Source organism: Lathyrus oleraceus, chromosome 3 (genome assembly GCF_024323335.1).
Source record: "Lathyrus oleraceus cultivar Zhongwan6 chromosome 3, CAAS_Psat_ZW6_1.0, whole genome shotgun sequence".
In the NCBI taxonomy this organism is placed as follows: domain Eukaryota; kingdom Viridiplantae; phylum Streptophyta; class Magnoliopsida; order Fabales; family Fabaceae; genus Lathyrus; species Lathyrus oleraceus.
The window spans coordinates 500,772,893-500,783,899 of NC_066581.1; positions in this window are offsets into that span (position 1 = coordinate 500,772,893).

An 11,007-nucleotide genomic window follows, 5' to 3' on the forward strand; every position below is an offset into this window, starting at 1 on the left:
GGTGCTCAGTGCAGTGTTGTTTGAAGTTGTTCATCTTCATTTCCCCGGCAGTGCAGCATTCTCCCTCCAAGCCCTATTAGCCCTATTGTGGGTCATCCCCAGTAGAGTGCTGCTTGAGCCCTATGGTGGGTCATCCTCAGTAGGTTGCTGTTTGGACACTTTTGTGGGCCAGTTCCCAAGCAGAGTGTTTGATGAAGACTTCAACTTTCTTCTCTCCAGCAGAGCAGTCTTCTCCTCTCCCCAGCATGGGTGCTTTTCTTTGGAGATTTGGTATTTGGTGGATTGACATCCCAGTACTCCATCATTTCCTCGGATAGATCCCCAGCGGAGTTGTTGGCATGATGACCTTTATCAATGCCTATCTATCCCCACCAGAGATCTGGTTGCTTCTTGGTATCTTTGACCCCAGCATGAGTTGTTGTTGTGGCAGTTCCTGCCTGTGCTATGAACTCTTTTCTCCGGTTGTGACTGACGATCCCTCCGGAAGCCTCTTGTGGCCTTTTTCCTCTGCAAGATGGTGTTGTAGCCTGATATCCAGTCTCTGGTAGATCTCCTTTGCTCTCGGGTGATCTTTTGGCTTTCCCTCTGGAAGGGTAGTACGGGGTGGTTGATTCCTGGACCTATGTGTGTTAGACATGTCTGTTTGTCAGCATTCATCATACATAAATCATGCATATATGCATAATCATAACATTCAGATATTCATGTTGCATCTTTTGCCATATATCTGTTGATTGTTGTCTCCTGCTAATGGGTGATATAGATCTCTCTAGTAGATCTCCCCAAGCAGATGTTGGTGTGTCTGATCTCTCCATATAGAGTCAGCCCCTTAGGCAGAAAGTGTCTACCATTTCCTTCGACACTCCCCACTGAGTTATATCCTCGTGGATGACGGTTGTTTCCGTTCCCTACCTACACACATAACGGGATGGGTTTTCCCTATTGAGTTCTTTCCTCATTAGGATGAGTCTTGATTCAGTTTGCCTTTTTGGATCGATCCTAAATTGGCTTCCTATTGGCTGTCTCTTGTGCTTCCTTGTGGTATAAATGAATAGTTTCTCACTAACCGGCACTCATTCATCTTATCCTCAGCGGGATTTGTTGGCTTCTACCCACTAACCGGTAGTTGTAAGTCCTATCTTTACGGTTTTCTACCTACTAACCGGTGGTTATAAATCCTACTTTCATCCCCTAGCAGAGGTAACCTTTGGGGTTCATTCTGGTTGTTGGCGGATTTTTGCGGTCTTCTACCTACTACCCGATAGTTGTAAATCCTATTTTCTCCCATTCTGTTCCTCAGCAGATTGTTGTGGTTTTCTACCTACTAACCGGTAGATGTGAACCCTCTTTTCTCCCCTTTGTGGAGTCAACCCTTATGCTCATCCTAGTCGATGACGGTTACTTTTCCGTGGTTTTCTGCCTACGAACCGGTAGATATAATCCCCTCTTTGCGGTTATCATTATCCAGTTTTCGGTATTGATAGTCCTTTTCCCTTTTGGATATTTGCTTTGATTAAGCAATCTTATCCCCAGCGGGTTTTCCCCTTCCTTTTGGATAATTGCTCAGAGTAAGCCATTTTATCCTCAGTGGGTCCTCTTTCATTCACCGTTTGCCGGTAATGTTTGTGGTTTCCCCTTTTGATTGGTCATCTTTACATACTTAGTCTGGTATCCCGATGCCTTTCTTTTCGGTTGATTTATCCTTTGACAACCTACAACCCGGTTATGGATAATCTTCCATGCGAGAGTATTATCTACGTTTTGACGGCTATAGATAATACATCTCATGCACTCTTCGGTCGAAGCCCTTCGTGTTTCCCCAGTCGAGTAAGATTCGTTGTCCCTTTGCGGAATCGAATATTCATTCCACCCCAGTTGTTTGGATAATTGCCTTGTTCACGCAATTTATCCCTAGTGAGTCATCTCTCGTCTACCCTGTTGTTGTTGGTAACGATTGTTTCTCTTTTCGGTCGATTTATCCTTTGACAACCTACAACCCGGTTATGGATAATCTTCCATGCGAGTATATTATCTACGTTTTGACGGCTATAGATAATATATCTCATGCGCTCTTCAGTCGAGGTTTTGTCCTTCCCAGTTGAGTAAGATTCGTATTCCTTGTGGAATCGAATATCCATCCTTTAACAAGTTTGCTTTCGCTCTCTTCAGGATGATGAGTGTTTTGGAACACACACCAATTCACGATTTCGGTCGATTTATCCTTTGTCAACCTACAACCCGGTTATGGATAATCTTCCATGCCAGTATATTATCTACGTTTTGACGGCTATAGATAATATATCTCATGCACTCTTTGGTTGAAGTTCTGTCCTTCTCCAGTTGAGTAAGATTCGTATTCCTTGTGGAATCGAATGTCCATCCATTAACAAGTTTGCTTTCGCTCTCTTCAAGATGATGAGTGTTTTGGAACACAAACCAATTCACGATTTCGGTCGATTTATCCATTGACAACCTACAACCCAATTATGGATAATCTTCCTTGCGAGTATATTATCTATGTTTTGACGGCTATAGATAATACATCTCATGCACTCTTTGGTTGAACCCTTTGTTTGTTTCCCCAACTGAGTAAGATTCGTATTCCTTGTGGAATCGAATGTCCATCCTTTAACAAGATTGCTTTTCTAGCTCTCTTCAGGATGATGAGTGTTTTGGAACACACACCAATTCACGCCTTGGTCGGTCACCTGTTATATGCCTACAACCCGGTATCCTTGGTGTTCCTTCCTGTCTGCTCCCTATTGCGACCTTGATCCCCTGTGGAGTCAGATTTTCCTGAGTCGAAGTATGCCTCTTCAGGTTTTCCTCAGATGTTTTTGGTTGATTGATATCTCTCACCCGTACACCGGTATTTGATATTCATTCTCCCCGAGCTTGTTACCTACTAACCGGTAACACCTCACCCTTTCTTGCTTCCCCAAGAGAGTCTTTTATAGACAGTTGTTTTTGTATTGGCGTTTTCCCCAATACATGCATGTTCCCGGCAGGGACATCTTGTTCAGATCTTTCCCATTCTTCCGTTGACGTTGGGTCGTTGTTTCTTTACTTCATCCCCCGCATAGTGCAAATTCCAGGTTCTTTTGGTATTCAATCCCTGATTACCTTGAAAGTATGATAGCCGTTGCTTTCATCCGTTCAGGTTCTCAATTGATTGAATAGGGGCAGCTGTAGCACCTCAAATTTGCACCCCCCCCATTCATGCATTCATTTCATTTTTTAGGTTACTAACATTACATTAACATTGCATAGTACATTGCATCTCATCAGTCAAGACTGGCATCAAGAAAATCCATATGTGCAAAAGACCAAGCATTTCCTTGAAAAGAAGCCACATGAGTATGCTAGAGAGCTTATATGAATCAAGGTTCATTTTGAAGCCATTGTACCAAGTGCTAGAGGCTCAAAGTCCACAGTGCAATTTCAGGTCATCTAGGGCCCATAAAAGTCAACTGAAAGTCAACTAAGGACTAGGAGGTGGAGAAATGGTTTGAGACACTTCATTCATGTCCCAATTAGGTTTATTCAACATGTCAAACATCTACCTTGAAGATTTTGAAGCCAGATCAAAAGTTTCCCAAAATGGAAAGTGACCTGTAATTTCAAGTTTCCAAAAATGGCAAGTTTTGGATCAAATTCAACTTGACTTTCCAACATCAAAGAAGCTTCAAATGAATTTTTGTCCAACATGAAAGTTGAATATCTTTCTCTCCCATTTCCAAAAAGTCCAAGATCATGAGCATCTGATGAATGGTTGAGGAGATATGATCCAATCATTGCCAAGGGTGCATGGAACTTCAAAAGGACATAACTTTTGACTCATAACTCCAAATTGAGTGCTCCTTTTTGCATAATTCTTCTCATGACATGAACTTTCCAAATCCATCAAGGCATTGCATGAAATTTCATCACATGACCATTTGTTCAATCATGCTCATTTTGGAGGGAAAATCATGAATTTGAAATTGGTGCATCACATGAGCTTTTTAACCATTCCAACACGTTCATAAAATGGTTTTAAGTGAAATTGCATGGCCATTGGCTACTGTTCACGTGGGATTGCCATGCATGAGGTGAAAAAATCAATTTTGGTCATACACCTCTTTTCTTCTTAAAATTCCATTAACCAAGCCTAAGCATGATTAGCAAGTGGATTAACACATGGTATAAATAGTAAATCCTAACAGAAATTTCAGATTTCACCATTCTAGATCTAGATTCAAACTTTCCCTCCAAAATTTTCTCTCCACCATAATTCAAAAATTCTCCAAGTAACACTTGATTTTCATTGCATATTCTGGTTTCTTGATCATCATTTGGTAGAATTCAAGCCATTGATTGAAGAAATTGGTGAAGAATCAAGCAATTCCATACATGAACATGAACATGGAGTTTTGAAGATTTAGCTAGATCCAAGCATCTCAAGGTTACTAGAGCTGATCTACACACTTGCCAAGCCTTGAATCTACTACTGCCATTGTTGGAGCTTCAAGAGGTCAGATTTTCGAGTAGCCTAATTCTCCATTTTATTGCTATAATCTTGTAGTTCTTTGCTTCCTGAGCACACTGATATAAAAATCTTGAAAAACGGTTGAGTATTCATGGAGATATGATGAATTGGAGTTTTGAGTTCATGTATGTTTTTGGTTCGATTCGCATGATATCCAATGTTTTAGGCCAAAATAATGATAGATTTGAATTCCTCATGTTGTAAGCTTTCAAATGATGTACTCATGAGCGAAATCTGGAAAAAAAAATTGCATAACGTTACTGTTCATCCACCGTCTTCATGAAGAAGACGGTGGTTTCCACCGGGAGCACCACCGTGCATGGCCTTGGTCACTATAGCGCTAGGGTTTTCTGGAAATACACTGTAGCGCATCAAAACGGCGTCGTTTTGAGTGAAGCACGCACCTCACTTCGATCCCGGCCTGGCGCATTTCCAAATTGCCATATCCATTTTCATTATTTCATGTTTTTCCATTCTTATTTCATTATTTCATGATATTCAAAAAATCACCAAAAATAGCTTGATGGTCCAATTAATTCCAGATTTTTTTCTACATGATCATATGAATGTCTTCTATTTTTTGATGTGGATTTCTGGAATTGTGCATGGCTGGAATTTTAATTGTGCTAGACTAATTGAACATGTATGCATTTGTACCATGCCTCATTCAAATTGTTGTGAAATGCTCAATAATTATCCAATTGCCATGAAATTTTACATGATGATTCCTAACATTTTGAAGGATTTTTTAGGCTTAGTTGTGCATTTTTAGCATTTTCCTTTTCTGTTTTAGGCATGTGTTAATATGGTGTGACAATGTATGTCACACAATTTGATGTTGATCTTATTCATTTTCATTGCCTTATCAAATGAGCTCCTCTGTTTCCAATTTTTGGCATGATGATTGTGTTTGACATATTGTATGCTCATAAAAATTTCCATGATTGTTTGAGTCATTTCTGTTTTAATATGGAATTTTGATTCTTGTTGACCAATTGTATGCACCTTTTGCTTGCCTTGCCTTCTCTTGGTTGAATGATGACTTTGCTTAATGCTTTTGACTTGGTCCTTTTTAGGACATGTTCTTACTTGTTTAAAGTTGCTTCATGTTGAGTATTAGCTTCTGTTTTGAATTTTTTCTCCACCTTTGACCCTAGGCTTTGCCCTAGGGGTTTTGTACTCATCTTTTGAGGTTTGCATTTTAGGTTCAAGCTTATAGTCCTAAGGGATGATGTTGATCTCATGATTTGAGATGCCTTTACTTTGTCCACTAACCCTTGCTGTTTTTAGGTCATTTGAGATGATGAAACAATTTGAATGCTTGCACATAAAGCTTGCTTGTTGTGTATATTGGGAACCACTGTTGTTAACTGTTGATTGTTTGTCTGAACATAGTACTGATTGTTTAGCTTTTCTTACAGGTACTTTAGCCGCTTTAGCTCATTGCTTGAGTTGCTTTGCTTGTGGTTGGCATACCACCTAGGTAACTTCTTATTCTCCATGTAGTCTGGAAGACCTGTCATTTTCTTTTGGCAGGCACCTGTCTGAAGCCCTCCTTAAGAGGCAATGTTTGTGGTTGTTTATGTTTGTGCCTTGTACATGTAAAGACCTCCTAAGTGAAGAGGCATTGGCAGATAGAAGGGATGTGCAATCCATCCCCTTCTATTCAGTTGAGTCTTTCATATTGCTCGCACTATGTGCTGATGCATTCTGAATAAACACCCAAGATCCTTGTATATAGAGTCAGTCAAGTGGAGTAGAGTCCCGCATTCTGGACTCCCACGTTTTCATTGATTGAAGCTCACCCAGGCCGGGTTAAGTGCTATGAGGACCAATCCTCATTACCTTTCATCTGCTCACCCTGACGGTCAATGTCAGTGGTTAAGAGCCTCAGATACCCTTTCCAGTTGGCTTGTTTGTCGAGGTTGATATGACCCCTTGACTAAAGCCTTACCCTTGATGTTTGAGCCCCTTGTTGGTGTGTTTACTTCGTGCTGAATGTGTTTGTGTAGTGTGATTGTATCCCCATAGGTTTGCTAGACTCCGCGTAGTCTCTCGTTTGCATGTCAATTAAGGTAGCACGGTTCCTTCGTCTAGGACTTCCTTTCTTGCGCGAGCTTTCCTAAAACACAAACAAACATTATCCCCTCTTAAGGACACGTTGACTCCTTCTACTACAGGTGAGTAAGTCTCCAAAGGTCGAGCATCCGGTAGATTGCGTAGCAACGTCATCCATCTAAAAAACACAAAACAAACAGAAATAGTTTAGCAGAACTACGGTAACTCTGATTCTCATGTTCAGATGAGATACGTAGGCACGAGATGCGATGTCTTGTCGAGTTTGACTAACAACTAACTTTGATCCTTTTCTCTCGCCCCCGTTGCGATTGAGACCTTCCCTTTCTCTTGCCCTAGTTGCAATCGAGACCCTTCTTCTTGTGTGTGTGCCTGGAGTCTGACGTAAGTCCAGTGATTGGCAGTCGGTTTCCCGTGTGTGTTTGTTTGTTTGGAGTCTGATGTAAGTCCAGCGATTGGCATTCGGTTTCCTGTTTGCGTTTCCTTTTGTGGAGTCTGATGTAAGTCCAGTGATTGGCATTCGGTTTCCTGTTTGCGTTTCCTTTTGTGGAGTCTGATGTAAGTCCAGCGATTGGCATTCCGTTTCCTGTTGTGTGTTTCGTTAGACATCTCAGTGTCTTTGCTTTCAGCGTTTTGTTTCGGCGTGCGTTAGCCGAGCTACGAGTGCTCTGATTCTTTCTCTGGTTAGAGAAGATACGTATGCATAGGATGCGATGTCCTAGCGAGCACATTTCCCGTTCCCCCGAACTACGTCGACTCTGATGCTTGTGTCTGACAAACTACGTAGGCCCAGGATGCGACATCCTGCCGAGTCCTCTTCTTCCGTCTTTCCTGTGTTTCATCCCAGTTTTGTGCAGTGTTTGAGCAGTTATTTAGCAACCTTATTCTATTTTCTTGAGCGTGGATCCCGTCGAGTACGACGGACGTGAGGGGGTGCTAATACCTTCCCCTTGCGTAACCGACTCCCGATCCTATCAATCTCTGGTCGTGAGACCATTCCTTTCCAGGTTTACTTCGAGCGTTTCCTTTCCCTCCTTCGGGATAAATAACGCACGGTGGCGGCTCTGTTTCCTTTCACTCAGGAGCACCCGGACACTCGATCGAGAGTTGTAAGGCCTTCAAATACAAGGTCCAGGAACTGATTGATTCAAAGGTTACCGCGTTCACACCAAACGGACTGGATATACTAAGCAACCTCATGATGCCACATGAAGGCACTTCTGCAATGCCACAACCAGTGCCAATGGATGAGGAACAAGAAGCTAAATAAGAGCCTCCTTGGGGACTATCATACATAAGTTCTTACAAGCATGATGACACCGATCTACGGTTGAAACAAGGCTAATCACGTCAGCAATTATGTTATCATTCATTTGTTTTCATGTGTAACTTTCTTGCTTGTCATTGTAATATTCACTCTTAAAAACTTGTTTTTGCAACAATGAAATGAATATGCATGTTTTAAGTCAATCCAATCGTGTTCACTCTTATCTTACTTTTGTTTAAAAACGAAACTTAGAAGGAGAATGATGAATATAAGGTACAATACCTCATTGCATGTTTGCTTTTGAATAAACACCTTGCTGATGATGTAAGGCATTGCTTCAAACCCCCAAACACTAGAGGTATAAGGATGATAATCCCTAGTCAACCCCTTTGAGCCTAGAAGTAGGAGTTTTCTTCCAAGCAGAGAAACCCTCGCATCTTAAACCCGGGGCAGGGTAGTCTTCAGCTAATTTGACCACGTGTTCAATTCTTAAAAAGAAAGAGTAGGGAGTGTCCCATTTGAGGATCAACCACGTCCTAGGGAGTGTCTTGTCTAAAGGACAACCACAACATTTCTCTCACGAGAGGCCGAAATCACAAATCCAGTGGTTGTCCCTCGCCAACAAAAAAAAAGTGAAACAATCACAAATCCTTTCAAACCAAATAAACAAACGTCACACGATTTGTTCCATAAAAAAAACTCTAAAAAAGAGAGAGAAGAAACCCGCTAAGTCGAAACTTGAAAGCGAGTGGCTTAGGCAAAAATTAGGGTATCCCGTTGGACTGTAAGCAAAAAAAAATCAGTCCAGGAAAAATTCGGGAAGTTAAAAAACAAAACAAAAATAGAAGGGGAATCGAAAACAAAATCCTCAGCAAGAACAAAGTCGTGTGACTGCAAACACAAAAATAGGAAGGCGAGTGACTGTCACTCCCAAAACCTTGTGGGTTCTCTTACTACCACTCCCATCATTCTAAGAGGCGAACGTCTGTGTCAAACTAGTTGAACATAGGACTGAAGGGTATCAAGAAGAATGGGCGGGCTAAATAAATTTTTGAGCCATAAAACCTTTGTTTCTTAAACCGTGAACCATCCCACGTTACAACCCTCAAAATACCTAATTGAAGCAAGGTCTATTTTGAAAGCATATTGCATTGGAGCTTGTGTCAAAACTGACTCCTATTTGTTTTGCTAAGTATCATTATGACTTTTGTAACTAGAGATCCATTCACTATATGTCATCTTTTCAGTGGACATACTTGGATTTCTAAGACTACCATAAACATAATGTTAGCATAAATAGTTTTACTTGTGAATGAGCATTGGCATCAAGAGCGTTTTCATAATGAACATGACTTGAGAAGTTTTCGGTCACCCAAAAGAGGCAAATTTCCTGAGGACTCCGATGAGCAAAAGCCATCCTCTTAGATTGATCTTACCAGGGGGAAAGGTATCTGATAACTCCATTGAGGAAGCCACTTCAAGATTCAGTCAGTCTGGAACAACCACGTCGAGATTAGGCAAAACACTCCAAAGGCAGATGGCCAGGGGCATTCCCTCAAAGATCAACCAGTCAGGAGTAAAATCCCTTCAAGGTTCGTATCAGGGCAGACCACCTCAAAGGCATGAGAAAGTCAAAACACTCCAAGAGATGGATGAGTAGGGGTAGGCAGACCCAAGACGTTGGGGAATATCAGATCAAGATTACTCTATCCATGGTTTGCTTCATAACTTGTAACTGGGGAAGTCCATGTAGATGCCTAACAGATTGGGGCAGGACTGGCCATGGAGAGGAAGCATTTCCTTATATTTTGGATTTTCTTGCTCAGATTAAGCATGGGGCATCAGAATATCCAGACCAAGCTCACTACATCAGTCAAGTTCAAAGCAAATGTCGGGAAGTCATGCTAAACACATCATCCCATAATTTGTAAACAATAAGTCTTGAAGCCAAGCAAAATATTTCCCAGTTCCAACAATTCTTGACCCACCTCAAGGACATTTGTTGAACTATCCAAAACCATTGCATCAATCATTAGACACCAACCATGTTGCTTCACTCATACATATCATGCATCATGCATAACATTAAGCCTTTCCCGATAAAGAATAATAAAGCCCAATCGCTATTGGCATTTCCAAAACCGTAAAGCCCAATCGTTATTGGCACCTCACAAAACAAATCTTTATCATTAACCATAAAGCCCAATCGTTATTGGCACCTCCTAAAACAAATCTCTGTCATTAACCCTAAAGCCCAATCGCTATTGGCATCTCCAAAACCGAAAGCCCACTCCATATTAGCCATCACTAGAAATAACAGCCCACTTCGCTGGCATCTTCATAAACTCAATTCCAATCAACATTGGTACCCAGAAAGTCTCACCTCCCAAAAGGGAGATCAATCCAAAGACAATCAATATTCATCTTGCATTACCACATGCACTGCATACAATAAACACACATGACCTTCTTTCAAAATAAGGAAGTTGCATATCAAAAAGCTCTCTCACAAAAAATGAGAAATTCTCATTTAACATGCACCATACGCATACATAACATAATAAATCCTCCCCATCAACCCTTTAATGAGGACATAACCTGCCTTGATTCTTTTCCGTCAATCCTTTGACGATGACAAGTTTCTTTTCCGTCAACCCTTTGACGAAGACAAATTACCTTTCCGTCAACCATTAGACGAAGACAAATTACCTTTCCGTCAACCTTTTGACAAAAACAAATTACCTTTCCGTCAACCTTTTGACGAAGACAAATTACCTTTCCGTCAACCCTTTGACGAAGACAAATTACCTTTCCGTCAACCCTTTGACGAAGACAAATTCTTTTCCGTCAACCCTTTGACGATTACAAATTCTTTTCCGTCAACCCTTTGACAATGACAAATTCTTTTCCGCCAACCCTTTGACGAAGACAAATTCTTTTCCGTCAACCCATTGACGAAAACAAATTCTTTTCCGTCAACCCTTTGACAAAGACAAATTCTTTTCCGTCAACCCTTTGACGAAGACAAATTCTTTTCCATCAACCTTTTGACGAAGACAAGTTAACTTTCCGTCAACCCTTTGACGAAGACAAATTACCTTTCGGTCAACCCTTTGACGATGACAAACTTTTTTTC